We start from the raw sequence: 17,029 nt of genomic DNA, 5'->3' as shown, positions 1-17,029 counted from the left end.
CAGTATTATAATAGTTTAAACCAACGAGTTTGGCAGACCTAGGGTCCATGGTTCTAGGCATTTCTGCTGCTGATCCATTCGACAAGTTCTTGGACTAGATATACCTAACAGTCCAGTTTCACAGATCCCATTCCATTTCATTTCATTCTGTTCTTTATTTCTTCACATGTTTGTGTACATTTTTCACTTCCAGTTTGAGTTGTAGGTAGTATGGTGCAGTGATTATGGGAGAGGGTGGTGCAAATAAACTGGAAATTTGTAAATTTGGACACTTTTTTTAATGGAATATTTTAGTGTAGAGAGCTTTGTGGTCAATAGAAATGGTGCTTCTAGACAATTTACCAGTCTCTATCTGACTCTGGAGAATATTGTTTGGTGGTGGTCACCCCAAGAAATCAAGTGGGACAGTGAATCATACTGTTCTTGGCAATATGAAATGGTGAATAGCAGGATTCGGATTTTCCTTTCTGCTAAAATTCTAAGATCTTCAGGTTATTTAGAGTGAAAGGTAAAGAAAACAGTAGTACTCAGTATTTATTTTGCAGTTGCTATTTGGTTTCTAATTTAGGTTGTGTATTTTCCTTTAATGTTTCATTTTGACATAATATATTTTAGCATGGACTTTTCTTGTGGATAAACATTTTATGATATAATTTTTCTCAAGTTCTAGGAGACAATGTGGCTGTGTTTTATTTACTTGAATCATTTATGATGAGAACCAGACTCAAACTTATTTCAGAAATACTGTTAATTATACAAGCGAAAGAGGCAGATACATTTTTCATTCATTTACGCATTTCAGAGTTGCTCTATGGTGTATTCCTGAAACCATACCTAAATAATCATACAACATCTTCTAATATTGGTAGTTATTTCGTACTTGCCCATTGGAAATTATATTTCATTAAATGACTACACAGTAATGTGTGGTTGTCAGGCAGAATGAGAGTCAGTAAATGGGCAATTAGCACATGGAAATGAGGTTAATGGTTATGGAAGTTGGATTCAAATATACATGATGAATTGTATAAATTATTGCTTTTATTATTGTAGATTTTAGTCAATATCTTATTGGTATTTACAAAACAAAGAGAAGGTCAGATTATGTCTTCAGTTATTAACATTTTTAGTGGGCAGAATTCAAAGAATATGTGCTACAGTAGCAATACAGCAAAGAAATAGTTGACTGTGGCTCGAGTAGTCCACTGTTGTAATTGCTTCAATCCAGTTTTCAGAAGGCTTTCTGAATGGATTTCAGCCTCTCCCATTTTGCAGCTCCTTATGGCAGGTGGACAATAAGCAATGGGAAGTGCGAAGATGTTGGGATAAAAATCAGAATTAAGAGATACTCCCAATTACTTAAAAAAATTAACATTGAGGTACCATTTAGAAGATTTGAGATATGGGGAGGAATAGAAATAATAGGACTGAAAAATCATTTTGGGAATTATGGTTACATGAATCCCATTGGAAAGAATTGCTTATTAGCTAATATTTCTAAGCCATGTAGTTTTGTTTTATATTTCTTTTCTCTCTCTCTCTCTTTTTGAGAGTGAGTGTGAGGAAGGGCAGAGGGAGAGAAAGAATCTTAGGCAGGCTCCATGCCCCATGTGGAGCCCAATGTGGGGCTCAATCTCATGACCCTGAGACCATGATCTGAGCTGAAATCAAAAGTTAGATGCTTAACAACCTAAGCCACTCAGGCACCTCTGTTTTGTATTTCTTTAGAAATGGATCCTTTAATAAGAGTCAAAGACATCTAAAGGACTTAAATTGCGTCTAAGCAGGTAATTTCTTAGAATTTTTTTATTTAAAATTTAAAAAAAATTTTTAAATTGGGACGGGGAGGGGCAGAGGGAGAGGAAGAGGGAGACTATTAAGCAGGCTCCCCACCTTGTGTGGAAACTGAATGGGGCTGTCTCACAATGCTGAGATCATGACCTGAGCCAAAATCAAGAGTTGGATGCTTAACCGACTGAGTCATCCGGGGGCTCCTCTTAGAATTTCTTCACGGTGGATTAGGAACTTTTATTATCATCACATTTGACAAAAGGGGTACAAGCTCAAGGTGCTCTTTTTTATGTTTTAGAAATATTAGGACAGAGCTTAACTATCACAAGAAGTCATACATGTCTGATTTGCCTTTTAGTTTAGATCATACTTAAGATTGAAAATAAGGTCAGCATTCAAGAAATCAACTTATTGCCTTTTTCTATTTATGTATTTTTACATTTATATAAGAAAATGTTTTTAATAGTTTTACATTTATATAAGAAAATGTTTTTAATAGTTTAGTGGTATATCGAGGTTTGTTTTATAATTTACAAATGGTACACTTCCATGCAATATGGAATTTCGAGAGTTTGCAGGTTTTGTGAGTATATTCTAGATCAGTTCAAGAAAATGTAAATTTTAAAATTTATTTTTTTTTAAGATTTTTAATTTATTTATCTGACAGACAGAGATCACAAGCAGGCAGAGTGACAGGCAGAGAGAGAGGAGGAAGCAGGTTCCCCGCTGAGCAGAGCGCCCGATGCGGGGCTCGATCCCAGGACCCCGGGACCATGACCTGGGCCGAAGGCAGAGGCCTCAACTTCACTGAGCCACCCAGGTGCCCCAAATTTTAATTTATTAAAACGTGTATAAACATGTGGCATATAGTTCAAATACAAATCTGCTCATGCCATTTTTTAAAAATCTTCCAATGGTTCCCATTGCCTTCAAGATGAAGTCCAGTATCTCTGAAATGGAAGCTTCATCTTCTTCATTGAATTTCAGAGCACTGTTTGTCCACAGTCCACTTCTGCTCCCATTCCTAAGAAGGATTATGTCACCATTCATCTACTCATGCGCTCCACGTCCGCATGTCCCTGTAGCTTTTCAGAGGCTGACCATTTCTGTTCTCTGACTGAGAGAATACATGTCGTGAGAGCTCTCCAGTGGTTTTCTGCCTTGGACCAGCATACAGCTGGAATACCCATATATACACCCCATATATTCATACTGCTTCCCTCCTGAGATAAGCTTCCTCTCCACACTGAAATGATAGTCATGTTCAGTCATTTTCTGTCTCCTTTCACTCTCCCCTTTCCTATTTCTCTGCTAACTCCTTTCTTTGTAAACTCTTTTCCCTTAGCAAAACCCTTCTTTGAGCCACTGTCAGCCTCTGACTGCTGCTCTAACTCTCCTTCTGGAACAAACCTGTGTGTGTTCCTGACCACCCATTCATTGTTTATTTCACTGTCTGAAGCTGGAATTGCTTTCGCCAAATCACTAAATGACCACTGATTTGCCAAATTCCCCTGGACACTTGTTTCAGACTCTGGCATCTTCCTTGTATCCAATGAAAATAACACTTTTCACTAATGTTTTCTCATCCTATTTATTTATATGGCTCCCCCTTCTCTAGGTTCTCTTACTTGTTTTTCCATATGCCTTGTAAATGTGTGTTTTCAGAGGTTCTGAGAAACCACTTTATCTTTCCAGCATGATTTACTCTTTGGTTAGACACCCCATTCACAGGCATGATTCAATATGTAGAGCAGGTCTCTCAACTTAAGTCTTGACCCTCATTAAAATGTTTCAGTCTTTCTTTTATATTCCATTATACCTCAAACTCAACATGCCTAATTTTGAACTCATTATCAGTCCCATAAAATTTAGTCCTTTTGTGTTATTTATTACCTGTGAGTGACATCCCTATACAAGATACCAGATACACTAATGCCAAAAGCAGAAATCTAGGATCAAATCTCTAATTCTTCCTGCCTGTAGGATCTTAATCTTGAGTCTTCATCTTCTCTTTATTCCTACATAGTATGATCCTCATTAAATACCATCTCAGTTTTCACCTAGAATAGTTTTATTTTAGTTTCCCTGCCTGCCTCTCAGTCTTTGGGTATCTGTGTTTTGTTATTCTTTTTTTTTCTTCTCTTTAAAAACATTTTTTTTTGACTTAAAATTTTTTGGTCTTCTGATGCATGAAATTTTTTTGTTTGTTTGGAGCCAATTGGAAATACTTGTTTGTGAACATTTCAGAAAACAGAATTTCTCATTAACTTCAAAAAGTGATCAACACATTGCTCAAGACATGTTTATGGCTTGGATAGAATTATTGTATTTTTGAAGATTAGTGTTAGCTGCACTCAGAATCATAATTTAACAGTATCATGATCTAACAGGATCGCATTTCCTTTGAAGGGACCAAGAAGTATCCTTTGTTTTCAGGGTTGAAGGATCTGCATGACTCCAGCAGTTGTATCTGAGACAAAGGCCATTCTAGCCAGAAGGAAGACAAAAACACCAATGCTTACTGCCATGAAAAGAAGCAGGGTAAAAATATTCCTGGAACATGAATTGAAATAATGTTTCAATTTATGAGAATGTATCTGACTTATTATCAATCAAAAGTATTGGAAAGTAAGATAGGTATTTATGTTCAACTAGTGACTTTATAATTTAGACAAATATTTCACCCTAAGGATTCCCAGTTTGGTAGCCTGGATATGATGGATTGAATGCTGCATGTTAATTTCTTCTGCAATTTCTAATTTCATGTTAGCACTGCTTATTTACATAGTGGTAGGAGTCTCCACGGAGTAATTATTTAAAAGTTAAATGTTAGAGCACCATGAGGACAGATACAGAGATGGTATCTCAAATTTCTCTGAAACCTCTTAATTTAAAAAGCCATGATTTGTCTAAGTTAATTTCTTACTATCTTACACACACACACACAAGTTGGAATGATCATTTCTGAGTTTCATTTTATTTTTTTCCATAATGTAAAAGATAAATCCCCCATAGCTTTTCTTTAAAAGTTTAGATTCATTATTCATATATTGTATGAAAACAATTTTACACTTCTTTTTCTTCAAACCTTTTTTCCTTTATATAACTAAGCACCAGAAGAAAGTCAGACTTTTCCTGTGATGCTAAAATTTCTTCCAGATCACATGTTGAAGTACCCTTTCCTTTTTTCTTTGAGGCCTTTCTTAAATGATCAAATGTAGACTTTTAAGTATATATTTCCAGCTCTTTAATCTGAACTACTTTGTCTAAATTTATGCTATTCAGATAGCATGTATCTTCGGTGTTCAACTTTGCATCTGGGCTGTGCTTTAACCAGGTAGCATCTATTTTTCCACTTCTTTTAGATTTGACTGAAATTAGAGGTGCATTCCATCTATATTGTGTGGGTTCAAAAGGCCTGTTTTATTTTGACTCAACTTTTATTCATTATAAAATAAGATGTGGCTGTGTTTCTAAGTACAAAAACTTTTCCCAAAAGCTGGAAACATTTTAATTTGTTATTTTTCTTGATATGAATTAATCATTTCTTTTAAAAGTTTAGTTTTTATAAAACAGGTCATGTTTTATATATGCTTGACCTTTATTTTTTCTGAAGATGCAAAGCTGAATGAATGGTAGTAACGAACAGTGGCATCTTTTTCTTCTTTGAGTTCTGGTCAATATTTGTGTAAAACACAACTCATATCTTCAAGATCGAACAAATTTTCAGTAGTGCTTTCAAGTGATATTTAACAAGCCTTATGGATAATAGGGTTGAAAATATGCACTGTGTGTTTAAAAAGTTAATTTCTTATAGAAGCTGCAGAGAAATTTAGATTTTAAAGAAAAGAAATTTATCCTGTTGTCCTTAGCAGCCTTTTAATATTCTATTTTTATAAACTATGACCAGTCTTAACTAAATTTTTCTTTTAAGCCTTTGGATAAAAATTCATTTCACTCTTCCTGCAGGGTGAACTTAGTGCCGTATTTGGGCTTGTTTTTGTGATTTTCTTCCACTGAATTTGGAATGCAGTCTCGAAGAATCGGTTTTTGGCTCTCAGGGGCCATCATAGTCACACACTAGTTCTTAATCACCGAGTCTGCATAGCGTCTTGTTGATGGAGCTCTCAGTGTATTGACTTGCCTTTTTCTCTATTTCCAGCCAAGATTTTTTGAAATGTTTCAACCAAACAAAAAAACTACAGTTTTACACTTGTGATAGAGAACTTCTTTACTTGGTTATGCTATTTGCTTTATGATGATTATGGAATTACTATTTTAATAGAAACTGTCAGCTTTAAGTTCTGTGCATGTTTTGGGTTAATATCATCCTTAGCTTTTTTTTTTTTTTCCCCTCTTCTCAGTCCTTTGGTTTGTTTTGTTATACCTTAGAGAATAGAGAATTGGGAAGAAAAAGAAATGATATAACGTTTCATCAGTTAATTAAACGTTCTGGAGTATGTGAGAGTAAGTTTAAACATTTCTGTTACAATGAGACTTTTGCATTATCTTTGCATTTGATATTCTTTGGGCAAAAATTATCCTCTCTTAGCACAGTAAGTTGATAATTGCTCCAGCAAACTGAAAATCTTGCTTTGGATTCTGGCCAGACTCTGGGAGATTTTTCTCTAAAACTGAGATGATACAAAGAAGGTTAACTTGACTCGGTTTGGGATGTCACATGTCAGCAGCGGAAGGAAGGTATCTTGTGGTAGACGAAGAGCAGTTATGGACAGTGGCAATAGCGTTACACGAGGAGATGAATAGCCACCTTTTTCAAGTAGACTCTGTAGTTTATAAGGACATGTACCTGTAAACAGTGATGCTTGTGTGTGTGTGTGTGTGTGTGAGAGAGAGAGAGAGAGAGAGAGAGAGAGAGACAGACAGAGACAGAGACAGGGGTATTGTGTCATGTGCTGCATGTAACTTACCTTGTTTAACTATTATCCCCATTAACAAGTGAGGATACCAAGGCTTGGAGAAATTAAATACAGCCAGTAAATACCAAGCTGGCCTTCATACCCAGGGACTTTTTGACTTGAAGACTTGGCTCGTCTCTGCTCTGCATTGTGTTCTATGTTAAATACTGTGTGCTTATTGTGAAGATTAAATAAGCTAGTGTGTATACCTTTGTAAAGTTGTTATTTTTGATATAGTAAAATATGGATATATTTGGAACTTGGAACTGTTAATTCTTTCTGCTATTTTAAGGATTGACATTTACTTCATAATTTTATATATAAATATTTTACCTTCAAAAATATTAATATTTTGTCAATGTCCTGTTTGATTTATGAAGTGTGTATGTATATTTCATATAAATATTCATATATATATACACGTCATATAAATATCCATACACACACACACGCACAAATATATATCCTTCTAAAAGGGAAGAGAATCTGTGATGTTTTCCCCTCTGTCTCTCTGTAGTCTATGGATTATTTTTGTTCTGAAAAATAATTTAATAGCTTTACCTCAGAATCTCCTTTTTAGGATTTTCTGGACTTTAGGGTTTAGTAATTTATTATATACTCACTTATAATTTCATGCTGGAGAAAGGACCTTTAACACTCCACTGTTTTAAAGAATCATATAAAGTAAACACATATAAAAAAGGATTGATTGGTTCAGTAAGGATACTGATTAGTCAACAATTTTTAAACAACTTAGTTTATTATATACACAAGCTGTTTTGAGTGTTGGGTTTAACTAAAATACTTGAAGGCTTTCTTTAGCTTGTATGCATTGCTGAAATAACCCAAGGTTTGATTCTGGAATGCTTGAAAAACTTTAAATTGCAAGAAGAAAACCAATGAGTACTTACTCATGTTGTAACACTTTTCTGTAATTTCCCTCAATTTCTGAAGTTGTCCTCTGGTACCTTTTATTCAGGTTAGGGATAGATTTTAAGTACTCTTGATTCCAAGTAATTTGTTTAATTGTCTTAATGCTATCTTTATAATGATTTTAAGCTGTGGCATTCTTTGAGCGAGTGCCCAGGGGCTGGATAATTGACATTCAGGCAGTGAGGTCTGCTTTCCCTTACTGGCCTCTTGGCAGCCTCTGTGACCTCACAAGGGCATTTAAAAAAATCTTTTAACCTCTAGTAGCTTTGAAGGCAAAACTCTAGATTATGGTTTGAGAATTCAAAAATGGTAACTTAAGTAAAGCTAACTGTAAGTATTTGTAGACAAACCCTTCAAGATTAAACTGTCATTAAATATCTTCTAAAAGTATAATATTTTCAAAATTATTTTTTATAGTATGAAAAGTCCCTATCAATATCACCTATTTAGTAATGATGACAAGAATTTGAAATATACATTTTGAAATTCTATTTTTCTATTTAAGGTAGAAGTATGTGAAATTATTAACCCTTTCAGGTGGGAAATAATAGAAATGTCTCCTTTGTCTTTCATAATTAGTATGATTATATGATTATATGATTAGTATGATATATGATATGATTAGTATGATTTTATGAATCTACTGCTTTTTGTTATATTTAGGATTTATATTTTATTGATAGTTTCAAGTATTTAGCATAGCCTCATGTAAACATTCAGCAATAAATGATGATCATTCATTGCAATTACTTACATATACCTTCTGTGAGCATAAAACAATTTTGGATGAAGGGTATAAGAGATAATTCCTCTTTCTAAAGAATTTGTAGTGAGGAAAATTTTACTTTGATAGAGTTGGAAGGTAATGTAAGTCCATACTGGCTTTGAAAGGTTTTCTAGGATATGTCTTCATTTATGGGAAACTCAGCTGATGTGGTTGCCTATGGGTTCCCATCTCACATGTGCCTACATTGTGTCTAGAAATAGTCTATCGAGTTTTATTTGCTGTAACCCAGACTTCTTTGGTCAGCATTGAATAATCTTGTAAGTTTTCCTGATGACATTCTCTTACTTCTGCTCTGTCTGGCCAGCTTTATTTTTCTGAGTATGACTACCTTCCCAAACGATCCTCATTCTACTTTTCTAGTTTCATAGGGGCCACACTACTCTTATTTGCCTTTTCACCTGAATTTTTGCTATTCTCCTCCAAATACCTTTGAATAGGTTGGGTCTTCTACCTGGACTTTCCTCCCTTCTTCATTTCTGAATCTTGTCCATACTTCAAGACTATGAATTCTGACTTCATAACTTCATGTATGTCACTTACTTGCTTATGCCTTGTTGCCTTAAAAAATTGTGATAGAAAACACAACATAAAATTTATCATTGTAACCATTTTTAAGTGTACAGCTTAGTCGTGTTGAGTATATTTACATTGTTGTGGAGCAGATTGTCATAACTTTGTCATCTTGCACAGCTGATACTGTGCTTATTTAACAATTCTCTTCTCCACCTCATCCAGCAACTGGCAACCACTATTTGAGTTTATGAGTTTGACTACTTTAGTTACCTCATATAAGTGGAATTATATAGGATTTGTCTTTTTTAAAAGAATTTATTAGAGAGAGAGTGCAGAGGAGCAGGGGAGGGGCACAGGGAGAGGGAGAAGCAGGCTCTCTGTTGAACAGGGAACCTGACCTGGGTGTGTGTGGGGATGGGAGGGACCTTGATCCCAGGACACAGAGATCATGACCTGAGCTGAAGGCAAAGGCTTAACTGACTGAGCCACCCAGGTGTCCCAGGATTTATCTTTTTGTGGCTGGCTTATGTCACCTTGTATATCTTCAAGGTTCATCCATATTGTAGCACATGACAGCATTTCCTTCTTTTTTAAAGTTGAAAAAATACTCCTTTATAGGTACATACTGCATTTGGTTTATCCCTTTATTTGGCTGTGGATGTGTGGGTTGCTTTCATGGCTATCGTGAAAAATGCTGCTGTGAACATGGATGTGCAGATACTACTTTGGGATCCTGCTTTCAATTCTTTTGGATATATACTCAAATGTGGGATTGTTGGATCATATGGTAATTGTATTTTTAATTTTTTGAGGAAATACCATACTGTTTCTTATAGTTGCTGTACCATTTTATATTCCTACCATTATTGTATAGAAGTGTTCAGATTTCTTCCTAACATTTTTTAATGGAACTATAACTGATATATTGCATTATATTAGCTTCAGATGTACAGCATGGTGATTTGATATTTGTATACACTGTGAAATGATCACAATAAATCTGTTACCATCCGGGCGCCTGGGTGGCTCAGTGGGTTAGGCTGCTGCCTTCGGCTCAGGTCATGATCTCAGGGTCCTGGGATCGAATCCCGCATCGGGCTCTCTGCTCAGCAGGGAGCCTGCTTCCTTCTCTCTCTCTCTCTCTGCCTGCCTCTCAATGTACTTGTAATTTCTCTCTGTCAAGTAAATAAATAAAATCTTTAAAAAAAAAAATCTGTTACCATCCATTGCCATACAAAATAAATATTTTTTTTCTTGTGATGAGGACTTCTTTGATTTACTTTCTTGGCAACTTAAAAAAATACACTACGATATTATTATTTTTTAAGATTTTATTTATTTATTTGACAAACAGAGATCACAAATAGGCAGAGAGGCAGGCAGAGAGAGAGGGGGAAGCAGGCTCCCCACTGAGCAGAGAGCCCGATGTGGGGCTTGATCCCAGCACCCTGAAGATCATGACCTGAGCCAAAGGCAGTGGCTTTAACCAACTGAGCCACTCAGGCGCCCCTATACTACGATATTATTGACTAGAGTCACCATGCTTTATCTTACATCCCCATGATTGCCTTATTTTATACCTGGATATTTGTACCTTTTCACTTGTTTCATCTATCCCCCAATAGCCCTTTCAGCTGGCAACTGCCATTCTATTTGTATCAGTGAGTTTTGTTTGTTTTGTTTAGTACTACACATAAGTGAAATCAATGGTCTTTGACTTCTCTGTCTTATTTCACTTAGCATAATATTCTCAAGGTCTATCCATGTTGCAGCAAATGGCAAGATTTCATTATTTTTTTAAGGCTGAGTAGTATTTCACTGTGTGAAAAAATATATATATATACATACATATGTATATACATATATACACATATGTATACTCACATGTGTGTATACATATATACATGCACATATGTATTGTATAATATATGTTATATTTTCTTTATCCATTTATCCATAGATGAACACTTAGGTTTATTCCCTATCTTGGCTATTGTAGATAACGCAATGGGAAACATAGGGGCCCATATATATCTTTTCTAATTAGTGGTTTTTGTTTTCTTTGCATATATACCCAAGAGTGAAATTTGCTGGATCATATGATAGTTCTATCTTTAATTTTTGAAGAACCTCAAATTATTTTGCATAATGGCTGTACCAATTTATATTCCATTTTTAATGGAGTCTTTAGGGTTTTCTATATATAAAACCATGCTGCTTACAAACAGTGATAAGTTTACTTCTCCCTTTTCAATTTTGATACATTTTATTTATTTTCTTGCCTAATTACCTTGGCTAGGATTTCCAGTACTATATTGAATAATAGTGGTGAGAGTGGGCATCCTTGTCTTGTTTCTGATCTTAGAGAAAAAACTTATAGCTTTTCACTAATACTAGCATTAGGCTTGTTATATAACTTATGTTGAGATATGTACCCTCTATACCCACTTTGATGAGAGTTTTATTGTAAATGGATGTTGGATTTTGTCAGTGCTTTTTCTGTATTCATTGACATGATCGTGTGATTTTTATCCTTTGTAAATGTAGTGTATCACTTAATATAGTACTTATGGTTAATGTAGTGATAGATTTGCAGATGTTGAAACATCCTTGTATCCCTGGAATGAATCCCACTAGAGCACTGTGTATTGTTGGACCTTTTTAATGTATTGTTGCATTTGGTTTGCCAATATTTTATTAGGAATTCCTTGCATCTATGTTTAACAGATGTATTGGCTCTGTGTGTGTGTGTGTGTGTGTGTTTGTGTGTGTGTGTGTATGTGTGTGTGGTGTCCTTGTCTTGTTTTGGTGCTAGGGTAATGCTAGTCTTATGGCATGAGTCTGGAAGCAGTCCCTCCTCTTCCTTTTTTGGAAAGAGTTTGAGAAGGATAGGTTTTAAATTTTCTTTGAATGTTTGGTAGAATTCATCAGTGAATTGTCTGGTCCTGGACATCTGTATATTGAGACATTGCAAGGTTTTTGATTACTGATTAAGTCTCCTTACTTGTCTCTATTCCATTTAGTTCTACTCCAGTCTTTGTTGTTCCCTTCCTTCTAGCTTTTGGCTTATTTGGTATTTTTCTAGTTCCTTAGGTGGAAAGTTAGATTCAGATGTTCGTTTCTTGATATGAGTTTGTATTGCTGTCAACTCTCAGAACTGTTTTTGCTGTCTTCTATATATTTTAAGATATTGTATTTCTGTTTTCATCTGTCTCAAGATTTTTTTTTAATTTCTCCTTTGATTTCTTTGTTAACTCTTTGGTTGTTCAGTAGTATGTTGTTTAATCATATATTTTTGATTTTTCATTTTTCTTCTTGTAATTGATTTCTAGTTTCTCAGCACTGGTTGAAAAAGATACTTGATATAGTTTCAGTCTTCTTAAATTTATTAAGACTTGTTGTGTGGGCTAACATAAGATCTATCTTGGAGAATAATCCATGTGCACTTGAGAAGAATGTGTATTCTGTTGCTTTTGGTTGGAATGTTCTGTATGTATTAAGTTCATCTGCTCTATTGTGTCCTTTAAGGCCAATGTTTCTTTATTATTTTCTGTCTGGAGGTTTTATTCAATGAGTTAAGTGGGTATTAACTCCCTTACTATTGTATGGCTGTCAGTTTCTTCCTTTAGGTGTGTTAATATTTGCTTTATGTATTATGGTGCTACTATGTTGGATGCATAAATATTTACAAATGTTTTATTCTCTTGTGGAATTAGCTCCTTTATCATTAAGTAAGGCCCTTCTTTGTCTTTCATTACAGTCTTTGTTTTAAAGTCTATTTTGTCTAAAGTGAGCTACCCCAGCTCTCTTTTGGTTTCCATTTGCATGAAGCATTATTTTTTAGTTGCTTCACTTTTAATCTGTGTGTGTCCTTACCCCTGAAGTTAGTCTCTTACAGGCAGCATATAGATAGGCCTTTTTTTTTTTTTAACTCTATTCAGCCACTGTTTTTTGATTGAAGAATTTAGTCCATTTACATTTAATAACATTTATGTATGATTATTGGTAGGTATGCACTTATTGCCAGGAAATACAGAAATACAAGCACTTCTAGGCACTAAAGTGGTGTAATCAAGGAGGGTCCCCCATATGGGCTGTGTGTGCCTGCTGGCTTTTAGCAAGGCAGAGGAAGAACACTAGGTTGAAATATACCTGCTGGCTTTAGCAGGGCATTAGAAGAGTGCAGGGACCACATCTGCCTCCCCCAGCACTAACAAGGTAGAGGGAAAAAGCAAAAATGGTACCCACCAGTGCTTCCGTCTTTATGGAGAGGAGACCTCTTCATAGAGAGGCCTCTTGGGAGGCCTCTTCCCCTCTGCCTCGTGCTGCTTTAAGATGAGCAAATGAATGTTCTTCACATATAGTCTAGATTACTTTCAAATTGCTGCCCTTATGCTGGGCCCCAGGGCAAGTGAGTCTTTGTGTGTGCCCTTTAAGAGCTCAGTTCACTACAGCCTTCTGGTTGTAACTCTTGGTTCACAGAGAGAGACATTCTGGAGGCTGATATCTCCAGTGCAGTCCCATGTCTCAATTTGGGGTACCTGATGTGGAGTCCAAACCACTTGTTTCTCAGGGAGAAACTCTGGATATATGAGATCCTTCCCAATCATGGGTTGCTGTGCTGGTATTCAGGATTTTGATGAGAGGCGGGGTGACCTTTCTATTTGTTGTGAAGGAGCTGTTCAGCTAGTTTTCAGGTATTTTTCAGGGGAATTTTTCCCTATATAGCTATAGGTTCAGCGTGTCCATGGGAGGAGGTGAATTCAGGCTTCCCTGTTAATGCTTTTTGTGTGTAATTTGAATGCTTTTGAGATTGCAATAACTTTAAAACATCGGGTTGTAAAAAGTAAGTCAACTAATTTTATATTTGCCATCATCATTTCATATAATTTTGTTTTCAGACCATAAAATATTCTATTTTGTGAATCCAAATAAAGGTCTCTCTTGATTTTTGCTTAAATATAGTCATATTCTAATAAAATTATGTGATGTTTCTATATGAAATGGGTTTTATTTTGCTTTGGGATTATGGGAATCTTATTACACTAAATCTGGCAGTCAAGTCACTTTGTCAACTTAATTTATATATTAATTTGTTTGCCTACTTAATCTGATAATATTAGAGTGGAAAATATTGTTATCTATTTTTGACCTTATTTAACCATGCAGGCATTTTGGCTCTGGTCATCTTTCTTGTTCTATGTCTCTCTTGTTTATATGCTTTAGCTGAAAAAACATATTTCATATTTAATTAAGATCTAATTGTAGTTTATACAGATTTTACTACAGTAGTTTACTGATGACATAAATGCTCACAAAGGGCTATGGAAACCTGATTAGTTTTCTTTTTTTTTTTAAGTTTTTATTTATTTATTTGACAGAGAGAGAGAACACAAGTAGGCAGAGCAGCAGGCAGAGAGAGAGGGGGAAGCAGGCTCCCCGCTGAGCAGAGAGCCCGATGAGGGACTCCATTCCAGGACCCTGAGATCGTGACCTGAGCCTAAGGCAGAGGCTTAACCCACTGAGCCACCCAAGTGTGCCCCCTGATTAGTTTCCTTTCTGTTTTTTAGGAAAAAAAATTGGTTAGGAAAATATTAGAAGTTAAAATTTAGTTTATTATTTACTCTGAAATATTGTGGCTATCCTTTTGTTTAAGTAAAATTTTTGCTTTAAAAAATATCCCCAAACTACAAGACTACTTAGAGTTAGTATTTGCTTCTGTCAGAACGAACTTCATATGCTCTCTGTAATTCTGTTCTATAGAGCACTGTATTTTCTCATGCTTCTAAGCTAAGAACTCCAGAGTTAGGGTTTTGAGATGCTATAGTACAAATATGTCCCCCCCCCCCCATTTTGTTATGTATTATCATTGGCTCTGCATTTGAATTGGTAAAGGATCACTCACACTTTTCTCACTTTTCTCAAGCCAGTAGATTAAAACAAAGAGCGACTCAGTTCTCCCCCCTTTGTTGACAGGGTGGAATTCAACTCTTTCTTAGATGTGAAATCAAGGGAAGGTCATTTCATGCTTCATTGATAAAAGTAAGGTCATAGCAATTATTAGAGTTTGGGATGTTTGTTAGGGATCATTTTTACTTTTTGACATTCTGACTTTGTGGTAGGCTGAAGTCAACAGAAAGATAATATATTTTATACAATGAATGGAATGTACAATTGTTCCTTTAACTATCAGTAAAAACATATAAGATAAGGAAACTGGTATAAATCAACATGACAAAGTGGATTTGGTTTGTTATGTAATGAGAAAGTACCTTGTGCCTTTCATTTGAAATATTGGCTTACACACTTAGTCTTTTCATTAAGCATTTACACATTTGCTAATAACCTTTCCCCAAATATTGCTGATATCATCATGATAACATTTTTCAGGTTAATAAAAACTAGATTACAAAATTATGCTGTTTTCCAGCAAATCCAGTCCATTATACTTTTGGGCTGATAGTTCTAGTTGGCTTCACTCATTTGAAAGGATAAATGTTAAACAGGTGATGTGGACTTCAGAGGCTCAACCCTGAATAGATTGACATAGACCTTGGTGACTGTTTGCTTGGAAATTCTTTTCTAACCAGTTTGTTCCTACTCTACAGTGTGCTACAGTGCTCAGGCCGCATTACACATGCTTCCTATACATCCACTGATGCTTTACAGTAATTCTTTGAGGACTCCTTTGTTAATATTTCCACTTCATAGATGATAAAACTGAGTACTGGAATGTTAAGAAAGCTGTCCAAGATTATATGGCTAGTAAATGGTAGAACTGGGATTAAATTGCCACCCATGATCTTTAGTGCTATACTATACTGAAGACATATAACACTATTTGAACAAAAAATATTCTGTAGGAGACCCTTGGTTATCACACATCAACTTGCAGCTCTAGCTATAAATCCACACGGTGGCCAAATGCCTTTATGTAAAATTTTGTATTTCATAAATATCTCACAATTCTTGGTAACCTTTTCAGTCAAAAGCAAATATATAAAATTTATTTCTTGGGAATATCAATGTGATGACTCTCCTTCAATTCAGTGCCTACAGTTCTATTCATGTTTGTAAAGCTTTAAATTGTTACAATGAAAGGTAAAGATAATATTCAGTAGGAGAATATAATTTTCACTTTTGATGAGTGCTTGATCATATTTCTTTGTCTTCTTTTAAAAAATTGCTCTGGAGGGATGCCTGCATGGTAGCTTAGTCAGTTAAGCATCTGCCTTCAGCTCAGGTCATGATCCCAGAGTCTTGGGATAAAGTTCATCATCAGGATCCTTGCTCAGTAGGGAGACAGCTTCTCCCTCTGCCTGCTGCTTCCCCGCTAGTGCTCGCTCTCCTTCTCCTGGAAAAAGAAGTAAAATCCTTAAAAATAAAGTAAAATAAAATAAATTGTTCTAGGAAATATTTGCATCGTAACTTCATATTTCCTAGCATATTCGCTCAATGTTACAAGATTAATGGCAAATTCCATGAGGGGAAATCACTGCATATTTCTTTGAAAGTGAAATATTTAGGAACATGAATAAAATACTTCTTGGAGGAATGAAGTTCATTTTCACAACATAACCGGTTATAGAGGCAGGAAATGTCGGTCCAGAAAGTCTTCTGAGTGGAGAATATAGGAGGCCAAAGGGATCTGAAACCCTGGATGTAAGGGCTTTGTCATTTTTAAGAGTGTTTTATAGTATACTTCTATTTAAAGGGTCAAGGTTGCTAGTAGTTTTTTATAAAATTATACTCTCCCAGAGGTATCTTCTTTCTGCTCTTCCTGTAAGCAAAGGTAATCATCTATCTTGTAGACTAACTGATTGATAGACCCAGTCCAGGGAGGAAAGAAGCCTCCAAAAGCTTTCAGACCTCTCACCAAAGACACCTAAACACCTCTCTGATGTGAGACAAAATATTAGTTGAAGAAAAAGAACAGTTAAATGTGAATTAACAACTCTTAAGGATCTGGATGTCAGACAATTTATAAGTCAGTATAGAGAAGTGCTTCATTTGTTCTTTGTAGTTAGAGAGTAAGTGATATCTTAATGCAACTTGGAAAGAGGATAAAGATTTTTCACCAGGTACC

At 35.4% G+C, this 17,029-nt stretch overlaps 1 protein-coding gene across 6 annotated transcripts in view; it reads left to right on the top strand.

Annotated features, from left to right (window-relative positions):
- Positions 1 to 17,029, top strand: part of BMPR1B (bone morphogenetic protein receptor type 1B) — a 399,701-nt gene that overhangs the window by 99,817 nt on the left and 282,855 nt on the right. Inside the window, exon 1 of one of the 6 annotated variants that reach the window (XM_082728084.1) lies at positions 4,312 to 4,332. The exons of the other annotated variants lie outside the window; for them this stretch is intronic. The gene's annotated coding sequence lies outside the window, so the exon portion shown is untranslated. Of the gene's footprint in view, positions 1 to 4,311; positions 4,333 to 17,029 lie in introns of those variants that run through there. 6 annotated transcript variants of the gene reach the window in all.

Source organism: Mustela nivalis (genome assembly GCF_964662115.1).
Source record: "Mustela nivalis genome assembly, chromosome: 4".
NCBI classification, from domain to species: domain Eukaryota; kingdom Metazoa; phylum Chordata; class Mammalia; order Carnivora; family Mustelidae; genus Mustela; species Mustela nivalis.
Note: the sequence above shows the minus strand (reverse complement) of the source record. Positions and strands in the feature narration are given on the sequence as shown.